Here is a 17,490-nt window from a genome sequence, read left to right as displayed (position 1 = left end):
TCTGGTTGAAAGGACATTTAAATGCTGAACTGAGCTTCCATGGGCAGGCTTTAAATGTCTCAGTAAGGTGCCAGCAGGTGTGAAAATATAAAATTTGGCTCCCTGTCTCTTTTTGGATCTTGAATTATTTAGGAGACCCCATGGGGGTATAACCTGGACTAATAGGCTGGAACTGAGAAAGGAGAAATGTGAACTGAATATCAGGAAAAACTTCCTGACAATGAGTTGTGTCAAGCATGGGATTGTCTCGAAGGGGAAGGAGTGGAAACCCCAGTGCTTAGAATTTTAAAGCTGGACTGGACAAAGAAATAGTAAACATACTGTAGGGAACATTCATGCATTGCTCTCAGGGATATGGGCTGGATCTCTTCCACCTTCAACGTTTGTGATTCTGCAAGCAAGATAAGTAGTATTACCTCCATTTTACAGATGGGGAAACTGAAGCACAAAGCGGTGAAGTGACTTGCCCAAGACTACGGAAGGAGTCAATATCAGACTGGAATTCAAGCTTACAAGTTCCTGGCTGCCAGTCCTGTGCTTAGTCCACTAGACTACACTGCTAACTGTGGGATGCCATGGAATTGCTAACAAGCTTTTATCTGCAGCATTTCATTTAAGACACAAGACTACCTAGAGGATAACTACTGGGCTAATAGCTCTGGGGGGTACAGTATTTCTTTTCATGGATTACTGATGACATTGGAACTCACAAATGGAGCAACCACAAAGTGTTATTTATACCTGGGTAAAAAAGCCGGACTCCCATCCAAAACTGCACTCAGACAGATGAACCTAATTACTTCAAGTAGCAACTAAATTGGCTTTGAGTGTAAATCTATTTTAAGGCACTAATTGGTGTTAAACTGCCAATAGATCTTCATTCTCTGAGTTACTGGTCCCTGTACACCACTTCACTGTGGACTTAAATTAGTTTGGCCTGGTTCATGACTTTCTCAAGACATTGGGCTGGTTCTGCACACAAGTCACAGGGTTTTTATAATGTGGGTAGCTTTCCCCACCAGTAATCAGAAAGGGGAGTCAACAGGAAACATTTCAAAGGCTTTTTAGGTTGGACTGGTGATCAGGGTGGAGGCTATGCCTTAGCCAGCCAATAAAAATGCTTTCATGATCAAATTATTCCCATTGGATTAATGTTCAAGTACTATGAAAATGGTGGAGCTGACTGGAGAAATTAGATAGAATGGCCAAGTTTGTTATATTGCGACAAATGGGCCTACGAATTTACCCAAACTGTGAGCTCAACTGTCAAAATTATGTAAAAGTTCATAGCGTTACAATAACCTAGAACAGTAATAAGCAGACCTCAGTGATTCAGGGGCCAAATTAGTGATCAACATTATTCAAAAGAGCCACATTCACTGTTTCATTTACTATAGTACTATATAGTCATATTTAATCAGTATGACAGGAAATATTTAGTATGTGTGTGTGTGTATATATACACATTATTCTCACAGCAAAATGACTGACCAAGTATTATTTTATCAGCTACAATTGGGTAACATAGTAAAAGCATCCGGATTGGTTAAAACTTAGATGGTTAATAATTAAATCACATAGAGTGTTTTAATATCCTGTGCTGCAAAGAGCCGTAGGAGACACATTAAAGAGCCACTTGTGGCTCACGAGTCTCAGTTTGAGATGAACAAATGGTGATGGGAAAAGGTATGAAAAGGAGATAGAATAGCTGAATTAGTCTAAACAAAAAGACCAAGCTGATATGTATGATTCAAGGACTATATTGACATTATGCTTGTTTTTAAAACAGGAGCTGTGGAGCCAGAAGTTAATAAGCCAAAATGAGTGTGTCAGATATTAGGCCTAATTGGTGGACAAAATAATGAAGGGATGGCCTATTTCATCCATCACTCCCTTTTTGGTTCCATAAAAGAAAGAGGTTTTGTGGGGGAAAGGACAAAAAGAAGAACAGATGGAAAGAAGAGATGGAGGCAACTGGAGCAGGCTTCACCAACCATGGCTGCCACTTGCACCTTTTCCTGGCACCCTGGGTCATCTTCATCCTGATCCTTAGGGGTGTTCTGACCAGAACTGGCCAGAGAGAGCAGGACCCAGATTACATCATCCCTACCAGCTCCCGCTGAATCCTAAACACCATGTGGGATGATAGCAATAACTATCTCTGATACCATCTAACAGACTGTCACACAAGGGGGCTTTTCCTTCTAAGACTGGGCTTCAGCGACAACAGCAGCAACATCTCAACTAACTTCTTCTCTTTTCCGCAGAAGGACAGTTATTACCATCTTGGATACTATCTAAGAGACTATTAAACACAGCGGGTTTTCCCTTCTAAAGACTCTCTCCTGCTGAAGGAAAGGGAACAAGGAACGTTGTTAGAATGAAAGCTTTATATAATATTTTACATTTAAAATGCTTTGACTGTTTTTCCTTCTTTTCTGTATCTTTAATAAAAGGTTAAAAAGATTTTAATGGTGTGTTTGCCATAGTGCTAAGCGGGCTGAGTTCTCTGTATACCAAACCCCAGACCTTGTTTAACATTGTTTAATGTTGGACAGCGACTGGGTTATGATAATACCTTTAGCCCATTTATCCCATGTAAATTAATATAACAGGTCCATTCTGCACTGGTTGTTTAGGAATCTAACCCCCCCATCTACAGAAATCTAGACTCCCTGGGAAAATGGGTTCATATGCTGGAGCCCTTCATTACTCCATGGTAGATTAATTGAGCGTAATGCATGTTTCTGTATGTGGGCCTTCAACAAGCAGTACTAGTCCTATGGGACTAACTGGGACAACTCATCTGGGATTAATCTATTCCATACTGATCCTTTCAAAGGAACCTGATTAATTCTATTACATACCAGATACATACCAGAGAGCCTGTATCTAGGATGTTTGTGTTTCCTTTGGAAAGCAAGGTGAAATTATTGGGAAATATTAGTAATAAAACAATGGATATAGGACCACATGGTATTTGAAATGCATTAAGAAGTCATTGGACCAAGGAGGAAGTGCCTGGCTCTGGATTAGTCTGAGACTAAGATTTTGATTTTGCACTGAGAAAGAACCATACAAATATAGGACGGGAAAGGACCTCTCCTCCTTCCCCTACTCTCAGGCAGAATTAAATGTAGCCAATCCAGATGAAGATTTGGATTTGGACACAGATTAAATTTCAGCTCAGGTCACCAGCAAATCTGGGTAAAGGGATGTTTCACCTCCTTTTCTTTGTTTCTTTTCACTAAATATTCATCAGATTGGTCAGAATGCTGCTACGGAAGGCCACAGGAGACTGGAATCTCACTGTCTGGCAAGACACACACAGACACCTAAGGAATCAGGCCCCAGTTCAGTCAGAAGTGGAGAAAGGTGCCTCTGTCCATTATTGGGAAATGCAAATAAACCTGCTTAGCCCGAGTCTGCACGAGAGCTCTCAGCACCCTGGGGAGCCGTTTCTACCACTTGGGTGATGCAGATGTTTAATACCTGGCTTCAAGCTTAGGCAGACAACAATTGAGAGAAGAACAGCTAGGTGCAGGGGAGCTCTTGGGAAGGCTCTTTGACTCCCAAAGGATGGCTAGGATTTGGCAAAAGGAGATGTGGAAGGGGGAGTGTGCCCATTGGGATGTATTTGGGGAAAGGATGGTTGCTTGCCTAATATCCCATAACACAGGGAGGTCTGCCCAATGCCCACTGAAAGCAGGGCTCACATGGCCAGGACAGGGAGAGGCATCTTTCTTTCCACCTGAAAAGTGTTCCATTGCAGTGGGTGTTTATCTACTCCATACTTCAGATCAAACCCATTTCTGGTGCCAAGGAAGCAATCATTGACCCCATGCTGCAAGGTAGCAGCTCCTGAGCCCCTGTGGAAGATCGCAGCACACGGAGCTGACAAATCCTCTAGCCTTCCTCCAGCCTACCCTGCCACATGCCCCAAAAACTCCCTGCATAATTGGACTCCACAGTGCGTAGCCCTATGTGGGCACTCCAAGTTCCATCCTCCTCCTTTTTGTGCAGCAAACCCACACCAGCTCCACCATGTTTGGGAGAACCTTTGCAGCCATGGAGAGGAAGGGGCAGGATTTGTCCTGTGGAAACACCTTCAACAGTGCCAAGGGGACAAAGAGCACCCCTAGCTGGGAAGATGAGGGATGCAGCAGGAACCCTGGGGTGGCATTAATAAAACTAGTGTAGCTGTCCGTATGCCAGTTGTTTCCCCACCCCAAGTTCAGAGGATCTGTGTGACCCAGAGGCACAACAAGAACACAACTTTAGATTGCTTTAAGTTAGGCTGCAGCTGGTCCCCTCCCCCATCCCCATCAGGCTGGAACAGAGGACCTGCCTTTCTACCCCACACCATGTCAGGTGCTGAGCACAGCTCTACTGTATACAGGTATTTGGGTCTCAAATGTAAAGCTCAATAAAAGAAACAAAAAAAAATGTTAACACATATTTCAGCAAAAGCATTTCCAACTGAAATCCCCTACTGAGCTACTGCATCTGCACAGAATACCGTTTTAAGTTCTAATGACTGTTAATGAACAAAGCGGGGGAGAGAGACCAATACAGCCGTTGAGCTATGCAAACTTGGCCACTGCACTTGTGTTTGTCCTGTGGAACAAGGTGTTATATATAAAACAGCGTCGGCATCACAGGGAACAACAAGCCAGTTATTGATTCCTTCAGCAACAGTCACAGCCAAACTGTTGTGCCGCTGGCAAACACTCAAATCCTCAGGACCTCTTTAGTCCTGGTTAGTGGTTAGGCAGCACAAGTGTGAATATGATCTTAAATTAAGCACAGCCCCCTGCTAGTCATCCTATTGAGTCTGAAGAGCCTCTTAAAACCTATCACATTCATTCCTCCCCCTTCTCTTTATTTGATAATGAGAAATAAGAACTGAACATCCTATTTAGAAACGTCCCAGTCTCATGAACGAGATTGCACAGTATAATGTGTCCAATTAGGGGACATATGTGAACACCAGGATGATGACCTGAGCATATTTGTTCAGGTTTTGCACAAAAGAGCTAGCCAATCAAATTGTTCTACTATTCCAGCCAAACTCCAGCTACAGCTGATCATCTCAGATAATGATGTCAAACTTCTGTGAAACAAGGTTTTCATTGTGAAAGAAAAAGAAATATTTACAGGAGAGTAGGGCTGTTTTTATGCAGTAATGGAAAGAAAAGGCTAGACTCAAATATAGACACAGGTCTTCTGCTTCCCAGCTCTGTGCTGTATCTGCTGGACTGAGCCAACTCCCTACAGAATAGCAAATCTATTAAGTACAATGATGATGGCTAAATTCAGAGTCAAAGAAACACTGTGGCTAGTGAACATATTCTGGTCACGCACTGAAACAAATTTTTGTCCAGCCTCAAGCTGGGTTCTGATTTCATGCACCCAAACCCTACATCGTTTTGTTCTGTGTTTATCCAGCACCTAGCACAATATGGTTCTGGTCCATGACTGGGGCTCCTAATACTACTACTAATAAAAATAATAATTTGTGAATCAGGCCAAACTCTTAGCTGGTTGGCCAGTTTGATGGCACACATGGCTTCTTGTGTCCACAGAAGAAGCGCATGCTCACTTTTGCAGGTGAAATCAACTGTGTGTACAGAAGAAAGTGTGTAAAATTAAGAGGCCATGACAGATAATCTGAATTATAGTAAGTTCTTCTGCATTTCACACGGAAAATTTAAGCCCCTGCTACAATCTTCCAATTCAACTTCTACACTATAGCTGTTGATTTTCAAAACTGCACTGTCACAGGCAGACTGATTCTTTAAGGGGAGTCAGGTTCAGCCTTACCTGTGAAGATCAACTATTCTCCCAGCTGATCAGGAGGCTTTGGGTAATGATTGGACCCTGCTAAGAAGGTGAGAGGATTTGCACAAAAGACTGAGAAAGCTAAGCTGCTGGGAGGATTGTTGCATTCTGGGGTTGGTCCTGATGGGAAGGAATTGTAGGAGACTCCTGAAGTAAGACAGAGAGAAGGCCAACCTACAAGCAAATGCTTGGGAGTGCAGACTGGAGTTGATCCAGATTAGGGGAAGAGTCTCCAGGGAACAAGCTCTTATGGCCAGCAGCTCAGGAAGTGGCAGGCCTCCAGGGAGATAGCCTAGGAAGGCAACATTCTGAAGAAGTGGGGGAACTGTAGAGCCGGATGATGGTGAAGAGTTTGTCAAGGATAGGGTGCAGAAAGAGTGGAAGAATTTTTTTGTTCCTTTGAGTTGGGACAGTGTTACCCCAGAATGGAGGGGATTATAAGTGACCTTCCTGGAGGGCTGAGTTAGGGGAAAAGTTAGATCACTGCAGGGAAGTGGCTATCAGAGGGGTGTGCCAAAGGAGAACATGTTATGCCATGCCCAGCAATAAGGTGATGTGCTGGCTGATGAGTGGCTCTTCTACTTGTGCATGCACAGTTATGGATAGAAAAAGACGTGCATGTACACTCTTGTTAATTTGCTCAGTCATGCACATAACTGCCTATCTGCACATAAAATTTGTGAGGACAATTGGATGTACAAATTAGGTATGCAACCAAACAGTTTTTGATGTGCACTTTTGACATTCAGGCTTAAATTTTAATTGTGTGTTAATAAACTGGCAGTAAAAATATGAAAGAAGAAAATCAGTTAAAATTTGCATCCTGGAGGTCTTCCACTGTGAAGAAGATAGAGCTCGTGTCAAGGAGGCAACAACAAATACCATAAATTCTACTTAAAGAAAAATACTCCCTCATTAGAATGTGCTTTACCGTTACATGGACTAATAGCCAATATCATCCTGTTTTTCTTGCATTATCTTGTTTAATGAGTGTTGTTTGTTCTGCAATGATTATTTTGGGAATATAATAGTCCCTACTGATAATCCAGTCCATCTTTGTTTGAATATGCTTATTTGCATGACTGGTGGGTTTTAAAACATTTGTAATTCACAAGTGTTAGATTTATTCCGTTCCCCCTCCCTGTTCTTCTGGAGCTTTCCTAACTGCTTGTAATGCAGTGGAAAATGTAACTGTCGCAGGTGTCTCCTCAATAGCAGAATACATCCATGAGAGGGTTATTGTAAGTCTATGAGACCTTCACCCGCCCACTTAGGTTTCATAGCTGTTCTGGGCTGAGTGAAAACTCCCTGACTCTCCTTAAGTAATTGTTCACAAAGCATAATTACTTGTATACCCAGACTACATCCTTAGGAACAGGATGCAAAAAGTCACCAGAGTTAAAGTAGATTGAGATCTCCACAGGAAATCAATGCAACTAATGTTAACTCCATGAAACTGCCTACTTGTTCTTAGCATGAGCTAAATAACCAAGGGAATCAATCCACTCCCCACTCCTTCCACATTTATATCATGCTCAGTGCCCCTTACCTTTCTCACAGGCTTTTCTGCATTGATTTATAGTGAGAATGACAGTCCCCTCTCTATGTCCTCTGTAAGATTGATGGAAAATAGAAATCCAGCAAGCTTCCTCTTGCTAATTTCCAGGTCAGATGGGTGTGATCTACAGATTAACAGTCTGAGACACTTTTTTTCCTCCTGTAAATTGTGAGGGACAGTGAGATTTGAATAGATGGAGCTATTTAATCCATGTCCACAGCATGAGTTCCAGCCAAGGAGCACCCAGCATAGATCAAGAAATTGAGTGCAAAGGTGGCTTTAAATCACATTTATACTCCCACAATCCTGGGTTGTTCTGTGCTGTGCCAGACTTCCAGGATAACTAAAAGCAGCCTGAAAACTGCTATACAGTTTTTTTTCTGTCTGCCAATTGCCCCAAGGGTCCCACATAAACCTCAGCCACACCCCCTTTCCTGGCCACAACCCCTTCTGTGTAGTTGCTGCTCTCCTGGCCAGTTACATCCCGGGATCTGGCTTGCTGTGTCCCTCTTTTTGTTTGTTTGTTTGTTTTTGTTTCAGGAGAGTAAAGAAAAAACCTTCACAGCTTTCTCCCCACCCCTTTTGCTGGAGCAGCTGTGTTAGTAAATGAAGCTTGTTGGATGACAGAGACAAATAATCTGAGTTACACCAATGAAACCCCCAATGAAGTGATTGGGGCTGCACCAGCATAACTGGAGAGAATCCGGCTCGTTGTATTTAACCAGGGTTTCTGGGTCTTTTTTAAAAATGAAATTTCATTTTTGACATAGACAAAGTATTGACTTTGAGATGTGAGCTACCTGCAAATGCAGCAATTGTTTTCGCACCCAGTTGTCTTCACTCAGAGATTCAACTCCACCTGAATTTTATCCTTTTATTGAGTGTGTGCTGTTGGCTCATCTGTCTGAGTTTCCACTGAAAAAAACAGACTAGTTGCAATGGAATCGTGATGATGAACATACTAGAACCGCTCCAATGAGGAAGGGAAATGTTTCCCAAGCCTCTTCCAGCCGCCCCATGCAGCCCTCATGTGCTCCCCTCAAATCCCTTCCCTCCTGTGCCATGGCTGCAAAGAACTGAAAAACAAATTGGGTTTGTGTTTCTTTCATTTCTTTATGATGGAGAAAGAGAGGTTTTTAAAATACTATTTGTTTTCTTACCTTAGAAAAATTAGCAGGTCTGGTCTTCCATGGTTTTGCTGGAGAACCACTGGGAGGTCTCAGTGGTTTATTGCTCTAGTACCTTAATTGAAGGGGTGAGGATTCTGGATCTTTAACAAAAGCTTCCTTTAGCCAAAAATGTTAATTAGCCATTAATGATAAGTAGTATTAAAAATATAATTAAAAAATGCTTTAAGCAGCCTATCCACTTCCCTTCTTAATAGTACAGCTAGTACTCTCTTGGCTCTTGTGGTGTCACCAGTTCACTAGTGCTTGAGTCATTATCGTCTGTTAGCCTAGACAGGTGCTTTTTAATGTAAAAAGCAAGCAGAATAAAAAAATCGAAAAACCTCTGGGATTAACCTCTATCACAAAGAAGCAGAGAAGGACACAAGGCCAAGTCCACACACACACACAAACACACACACACACACTTCATGACACTTGTAATGAATTTCTGAATTGCAGGAGCTCTCTTACAGCACATGGCACCCAGCTGGGCTCTCCTTCTGACTTGAATGCACAGAAAGGAGCATGAGAACTGGGATGAAAACACTGCTTTCTTAAGGTGTTTTCATAATTGTCAGAATGAAAAAGCTGCTTCACGGTATTTAATTTCACAGCTAATGACAGTCCAATCTCACTGTACTTTGTATGATGAATGTCCTTAGGAGCTCACCCCTCACTTCCTTTTGTGTCTAGCCTTAGCATCAATTAAAATGCTTAAACTTATTAGAGCCCCAAATTATAAGATCCACAGTATGACTGTGCTAATGCTGGAAAGGTATGGTAATGGTTTCTTTTTTCCCCCACTATATATTATTAATCAACCTTTAAATTCCTCTTTGGAATTTCATGAGAAAGTGACTCATCTATTTTCTCAAAAGCATAACAGATAGAAAATGCAAGGATCCTCCCCCAAAGTCATATATTTAGATTATGTATTTGTATACGTGATTTACTTGTGTATGCACTAAAGTAAATGCACACATAATGGGAAAGTTAGATGTCTAATTGGCTGCTCATTAAGTTACAGCCCTTGTGTATGCAAATGTACTTTCAGTTTTGTCTGTGCAATTAAGCATATACATTTCTGAACATTTGGGCCTATCTGTGGCCTTCAACTGTCACAGCTCAATCTAGTTACCTCCTGCCAAAAGCAGCCTTTGAGGACCTAGCAACTTTATGAACCTTACAGAGCTAGCAGAGAGGCCAAGCTGTTTGAAGACCTTCTGGTGGTGAATCCCATGGAAATAATAAGATCTGAGCTGTATATTGTTATAGGAAAGTAAATTGCACTGGTATTGTGCTATAAAGAGACTAACTGTGAAGTTCCATGAGAAGACCTGGGGTGCTGTTAATGTATTTCCAAGGCACTGCCTTCAGAAACTGCAGAATGGTGTAGCCATGGGTCATGCTGTGGGAACATGGGTCAGATTCACCCACAGTGAAATTTGATGCATGTGAAAGAGAATCCAGTAGGGGAGGAGGTTGCAGAAGTGCCAGATGCCTGCAGTCTCCCTTTTTCTATGATGAGGATGAAGGTGTGCATTGGTGTGGAAAGGGAAGTGGGTAGGATATTCAGAAACTGCACTGAATCAAGGGGTCAACAGGCAGCACTCCTATGCAGCTCTCAGTGGAATGTAAAGCTCCTTCCCCTAGTGGGAAACATCACATGCCTTAGAGTAAGATCAAGAAGCTTCACTGGAATAGGGAGTTGTATTTATACTTCCCTGTGCCAGCTCCAGTTAATCTGGCTCCCAGAATGCAGCTGTTCTGTAGCTTCGTTAACATAACTGGAAACACCTTTTATTTAGTGGCATGCAAGTCATTTCATAGAATCATAGGATTGGAAGGGACCTAGAGAGGTCTTCTAGTCCAGTCCCCTGCATTAAAGCCAGGCTGCAGGACTTAGTATTATCTAGACCATCTCTGACAGGTGTTTGTCTAACCTGCTCTTAAAAATCTCCAATGATGGAGATTCCACAACCTCCCTAGGCAATTTATTCCAGTGTTTAACTATTCTGGCAGTTACGAATTTTTCCCTAATGTCCAACGTAAACCACCCTTGCTGCAATTTGAGCCCATTGCTTCTTGTCCTATCCTCAGATGTTAGAGAACAAATTTTCTCCCTCCTCCTTGGAACAACCCTTAATGTACTTGAAAACTGTCATCATGTGTCCCCCCCAGTCTTCTTTTCTCTAGACTAAACAAACCCAGTTTTTTCCAATCTTCCCTCACAGGTCATGTTTTCTAGACCTTTACTCATTTTGTTGCTCTTCTCTGGATTTTCTCCAATTTTTCCACATCTTTCCTGAAATATGGTGCCCAGAAGTGGACACACTACTCCAGCTGAGGCCTAATAGGTGTGAAGTAGAGCAGAATAATTACTTCTTGAGTTTTGATTACAACCCTCCTGCTAACACATCCCAGAATGATGTTTGGTTTTTTTGTAACAGTGTTACACTGTTGACTCATATTTAGCTTGTGATCCACTAGGACTCCCCCAAATCTTTTTCCGCATTACTCCTTCCTAGGCAGTCATTTCCTGTTTTGTAAGTGTGCAAGTGATTGTTCCTTCCTAAGTGGAGTACTTTGCATTTGTCCTTTTTGAATTTCATCCTATTTACTTCAAACCATTTCTCCAGTTTGTCCAGATCATTTTAAATTTAATCCTATCCTCCAAAGCACCTGCAACCCCCTATCAGCTTGGTATCATCTGCAAACTTTATAAGTGTACTCTCTATGCCATTATCCAAATCATTAAAGAAGATATTGAACAGAACCGGACCCAGAAGGGATCTGTTAAAGACCCCACTTGATATGCCCTGCCAGCTTGATTGTGGGAATGGTTTTCCAACCAGTTATGCATCCACCTTATAGTAGCTCCATCTAGGTTTTATTTCTGAGACTCTGATTATGCATGGTTCTCTTTTAGGGCCATATTTCATTCTTCTTTGGGAGCACTTGACTAATGCTGTACAGTATACATCACATAACTGCATGACTGAGATTCTCCTGCTAGGCATACACAAATTAAGAACATTCCAATAAAGAGATTCTGTAAGTAAGTAACATGGAGCATATTGAAGTGGGAGGGGAAAAAGAGAACTCTGTCATAGGTCTGAACTGGAGATAAATGTATAGGGTACAGTATACAGGTGTTCTTCCATGAAATTAAGACAGCAAAAAAACAAAAACAAAAAAATCTAGGATATGAACTTTATTTATATAGGTCCTATTTTTATGGTTGGTCTAGAGCCGTTTGTAAAACATACTTTTATTAGTGCTGCTTACTGAGAGACGTATCTATGACAGTGATATTATTGACCATGCTGACTACAAATTAGTTGTGGAGAAATAAGGAAGTTGTCAACTGTGTGCTCCAAAGTAGACAACAAACTAGACCCGCGACACTTACTTTGCTACATATTCTGGTGATCTTGAGCAAGTTAAACTAGAATCAATCAGTGGAGAAAATGTCAGTCTGTCATTAGCTGCTTTAGTTCTGAGATCCTCAAGTCTTTCCTTCCTCCTAGTGAATACTTGAGAGAGCGATTCATTTGTTTTATGTGAGTGATTAGATGGGAGGGAATGGGTCTAGGGAGATTGGTCCTGGGTTCCAGGGACTTCCATTTCTGATATAGTGTTCCAGACCTGGCTTTGGGATGTAGTCACCAAAAGCTATTACCCTCGGATGGCGGTTTGGTGACCAGTGGGAAATGAATTGGTAGGTCTCAGTCCAGTCCCTACTTCATGTCCCAGTAACATCACAGAAACTTCCCTTCCCCGTGCTAGAAATCTATGCAAAGGACTAATCTAGCATCTCTCTCTCTTCCCCCAGCCTCGAGGTGCTCCCTTAGGTAAGGGCTTGAAGCACCCAGGAAGGGAGAAGCTAACACCCCTTTGCTCAGCGCTGTACCTATTGTGCAGGCAGTTCTGGAGCCTGAACTCCTCTGTCAACCACAAAAACTGAAGTCACTGTTTTGACAGTGGTGGCTGCCTGGGTTTTATCTCATCTCAGAGGGAACAAATGAAACTATACTTGAGTAACCCTAAATAGTCTTTGGGGGGAGAAGGGACGGAGAGTAGACTCCTTTATCCCTTCCTACCCGGCCACAGAACTGCTCCTTTTAGAATAAAACTGCTTAGCCAGCTACTCTTTGGACTTGCAAGGCGGCTGTTGAATTTGATTTACGCTCCATTGCTCAGCCCAGTTCCGGGAAGAGAAGGTCTGTGAAAGCTCCTTTCCCTCGAGTTAATCGGATTTCAGAAGGAGATGGAGTTTTCCAAGCAGCAGATGCCGCAGGTGCATTAGCAGGAAGCCCAGGCGTTCCGCGCTCCAGACCCTTTTCTATCGCTCACAGGAGGAGCAAAACGTTGGGCCACCGTCACAGCTCGGGCAGCATCCTGTGCCCAGATCTAGCGTCAGGGGGCCGGTAGGAAACGGACCGGGGGTTGGAATTCACACCCCTTTGTCTGTTTCGAAAGATCCTGCGTTCCCTTGTGTATTGTAGGGTCTGATCTCTTCCTCACTAGGCTCAGCCTTTCACAGCTGCTTTTCTCCCCTGCCAATCTGCCACCAGGTCCAAGTCATCTCTGCAGGAGCAAGGGAACCTGCTGCAGGTGAGATCTTACTGGGCTCCAGTCTATCTTTCAGTAGTAAATAAGAGGGATTGATTTGCGAGGGTCCTAGTAAACGGGGTAAGCCAAGCCACAGCATGGGGCTGTCCAGGTAGGAAGTCCGTCCACATGCTTAACAGACCACAGAACTGGGGACACACATCCCCCCGGCTGGAAGGTTATTGGCCATTTAGAGCAGGGAAGTGGGGTGGTGGAGAGACGGGATTTTTCCCTAGCTACCCCCCCCCCCGCAAAATCAATTGTTACATAGCTTAACATCTCCTAAAACAGGGTTCCCCCTCTTCCCACCCCGCTAGAGATAAGTCAAGTCTTGTCTCCATCTGGTGCAGTCAGAGCTCTAAGACCCCTGCAGCCCCTGCCCTGGAGGGGGGGACACAGCCACACATGTCCCTGCCTGGGCACTTGCTCGCGCTCAGTCACACAACAAAAGATGCTCTGGGGGGCTTGGGGCCACATGGGAAGGCCAAGGTTTGGGGGGGGGGGGCGGGTGATGGCTCTCTTTCTCTCACACATGCAGACCTAGCTTTGGGGGGGGGGGTCTCTGCACACCTAAACACACACAGCCCCAGCTAGGGGAAAGGGGTCTCATGCACAGTCCTAGATGGGGGTCTATGACACACACACAGAGCCTCTACTTGGTGGGGGTCTATGACTGACACACACACACAGCCCCAGCTGGGGGAAAGGGGGTCTCATGCACAGTCCTGGACAGGGGTCTATGACACACACACAGAATCTCTAGCTGTGGGAGTGGGGGGGAGTCTATGACTGACACACACACACACACACACCACACAGCCCCAGCTGGGGGGAGGGGGTCTCATGCACAGTCCCAGACAGGGGGGTCTATGACACATACACAAAGGCTCTACTGAGGGGGGGTCTCTGACACACACACCACACACAGCCCCAGCTGATGGGGTCTCTCTCACATACAGCCCCAGTTGGGGGAAAGGGGGTCTCACGCACAGTCCCAGACGGGGGGGGTCTCTCTCTCTCTATAACACACGCACACACCATACACAGCCCCAGCTGGGGGGGGGTCTCTCTCTCTCTCACACACACACACACAGCCCCAGCTGGGGGAAAGGGGGTCTCACGCACAGTCCCAGACAGGGGGGGAGTGTCTCTCTCTCTCTATGACACACACACACACACACACACACACACACAGCCCCAGCTGATGGGGTCTCTCTCACACACAGCCCCAGCTGGGGGGTCTCTCTCTCTCTCTCACACACACACACACAGCCCCAGCTGGCGGGGGGGTCTCTCTCACACACAGCCCCAGCTGGGGGAAAGGGGGTCTCACGCACAGTCCCAGACGGGGGGGGGGGTGTCTCTCTCTCTCTCTATGACACACACACACACACACCACACACAGCCCCAGCTGGGGGGGTCTCTCTCTCACACACACAGCCCCAGCTGGGGGAAAGGGGGTCTCACGCACAGTCCCAGACGGGGGGGGTGTTTCTCTCTCTATGACAGACACACACACACACACACATACACACACACACACACAGACACACACACACACACACAGCCCCAGCTGGGGGGGTCTCTCTCTCTCACACACACACACACAGCACCAGCTGGCGGGGGGGGGGTCTCTCTCACACACAGCCCCAGCTGGGGGGAGGGGGTCTCATGCACAGTCCCAGACAGGGGGGTCTATGACACATACACAAAGGCTCTACTGAGGGGGGGTCTCTGACACACACACCACACACAGCCCCAGCTGATGGGGTCTCTCTCACATACAGCCCCAGCTGGGGGAAAGGGGGTCTCACGCACAGTCCCAGACGGGGGGGGGTGTTTCTCTCTCTATGACACACACCACACACAGCCCCAGCTGGGGGAAAGGGGGTCTCACGCACAGTCCCAGACGGGGGGGGGTGTTTCTCTCTCTATGACACACACACACACACACACACCACACACAGCCCCAGCTGGGGGAAAGGGGGTCTCACGCACAGTCCAAGACGGGGGGGGGGGTTTCTCTCTCTATGACACACACACACACACACCACACACAGCCCCAGCTGGGGGAAAGGGGGTCTCACGCACAGTCCCAGACGGGGGGGGGGTTTCTCTCTCTATGACACACACACACCACACACAGCCCCACTGGGGGAGGGGATCTCATGCGCAGACTTGGGGGTGTCTCAGACGCCCCCCCCCGCAGCCCCGCTGGGGTGGGGGTACCCCACAGCCTCCGCGCCAGCCCTGGGGCTCCCCTTACCTTTCCCGCGTGGGCTACTCCGCGCCTCGCGCTGCCCCTCCGCCGGGCAGCCTAGTCCTCCGCAGCGCCAAACTTTCGCTCGCTCCGGCGGCGCCCATGGCAGCGGCTGAATTGGGGCGCAGGGTCCGCGCGGGCTCACGGAGCCCCGCTGAGCCCCTTCCTCGCGGGCAGGGCCATCAGCACCCGCAGCCCGCGGACAGCGCCCGCAGCCGCCGCCGGCTCCCGCGCGGTGTGCGAGCCAAGCCGCCGCCGCCCGCCGGGGCAGGGGAAGGGGCCCCGGGGCTGGGCAGCCCGGCGCGGAGGGGCTGGACTCTGTCCCTCCGCAGGCAGCGGGGCTTTCTGGGGTGGCCACTCCTCTCGCCAGGAAAGGCAGCTCGCTGCCTGAGCACCCCAGGCACGGAGCATGGGAGAAGGGGTGGTGCCTCGGGTAGCACCTTCCAGCCCAGGCTCCCGCAGCACTTCCCCCCACCCCGAAAGTGCTATTGGAGAGGGGGAAACTGAGGCACGGAGACCTGACGCAAGCCTTGGCAGGGCTGGCAATAGATCCCTGGAGTCTAACCATTCCAGCCCCCTGCCTCTCCAGGTTATTTGGGATTCTGCATTAGTAAAGCATGCAAACTGGGGATCAGATTCCCCCTCCCTCGGGCTCTCCAACCCACCACCATTTAGGGGGACCAGATGTCCCAATTTTATAGGGACAGTCTCTATATTTATGGCTTTATCTTATATAGGCACTTATTACCCCCAGCCCCCACCCCTTCCCGATTTTTCACACTTGCTATCTGGTCACCCTACCACCATTCTGCCTCACACGGGACTCTCAAAAAATCCTAAGGGGGAAACTCTTCACCAGGGTGAATGAAGTGTCCCTTGCTGATGTGGGCTGAGATTAGGGCCGATTTCTGTTTTTCCTTCAAAGTGGTTGGCCCATCATCCCTGCTTGGCACATCCCTAGTCACGACCATCACTTACCCCTACACTACTGTTCCTCCTCTCCACATGAAGATCTTTTCTTTGCTTGCCAAATAGATATGGGAGCCACTTCAAAAATCCTGCTGTTCATTTTCAAAGCTCCAAACAATGTAAGCGTTGCCAGCTAAGTGAGGTTTGGATTCCTAAACTGTGCTTCCAAAGGTACTCAAAATCCAGTTAACTGCACAGCATGCTAGACACAGCTTAGAAACAGTCCTCTTATGAGAAGATATTTTTATGCACTAAACAACATGATAAATAGAAACACAGGCCTTTATAATCTGATAGATTTTATTAGTTTTACTCCAGAAACACATTGCAGTAAAACATCTGCAGCTGGCCAGGGTCAGCAGACTTTGGCTTGTGGGACTGAGGCTATAAAATAGCAGTGTATATGTCCAGCCAGGCTGGAGCCCAGGCTCTGAGACCCCACCAATGTGGGAGGGTCCTGGAACCCAAATGTCTATGCTGCAATTTTATAGCCCTGTAGCCCAGCCTAAGTCAGTTGACCCAGGCCATCACGGAGATACCCTTAGAGGCCCCGGCCAAGTTTGAGAGCCTGTTGTGCTAGGCATTTCTTCATGCCCATTGTATACCCAAAGAGCCGAAGATCTAATGTGACAAAAGGTGTGAGAAGGGAAATATCCCTATTTTACAGATGGGGAACCGAGGCACAGAGTGATAAAGTGACTTGCCCGAGATCACTCAGGAAATCTGTGGCAGAGCTGGAAACTGAATACAGATCACCTGAGTCCAAGTCCAGTGCCTGACCCACAAGACTATCCTAAAAAACAGATTTTGAATTACAGAACTTACCTGTTAACAATCTGCTAAGGTGTCATTGTGTCTGTGTGTGCACATGGGCAGTTGCATGTATATTCTTTTTCTGAAGATTTAGGTCAACAGTTATAGGCAACTTTATCTCAGTATTTCCTAGCTTTTTGTGTTTAAATTGTAGACCATTTTATTCATTTTACAGTCTCTTTCCCACCATATAAAAGCAAATAACTGAACCTTTAATTAGGACTTTTTAAAAAAGAATTCAGTTAACTGTGTAGTTCCTAAGTAGG

The 17,490-nt window shown here is 46.0% G+C and overlaps 1 protein-coding gene across 1 annotated transcript in view; it reads right to left on the bottom strand.

Moving 5' to 3' along the window:
* Positions 1-15,524, bottom strand: part of LOC115635116 (opsin-5-like) — a 45,191-nt gene extending 29,667 nt beyond the window's left edge. Inside the window, exon 1 of the mRNA XM_030533411.1 lies at positions 15,449-15,524. The gene's annotated coding sequence lies outside the window, so the exon portion shown is untranslated. The remainder of the gene's footprint in view (positions 1-15,448) is intronic.
* Between the last annotated feature and the right edge of the window lie 1,966 nt (positions 15,525-17,490).

Source organism: Gopherus evgoodei, chromosome 14 (assembly GCF_007399415.2).
Source record: "Gopherus evgoodei ecotype Sinaloan lineage chromosome 14, rGopEvg1_v1.p, whole genome shotgun sequence".
In the NCBI taxonomy this organism is placed as follows: Eukaryota; Metazoa; Chordata; order Testudines; family Testudinidae; genus Gopherus; species Gopherus evgoodei.
The sequence above is the reverse complement of the archived record's forward strand: the minus strand, read 5'-3'. Positions and strand labels throughout refer to the sequence as shown.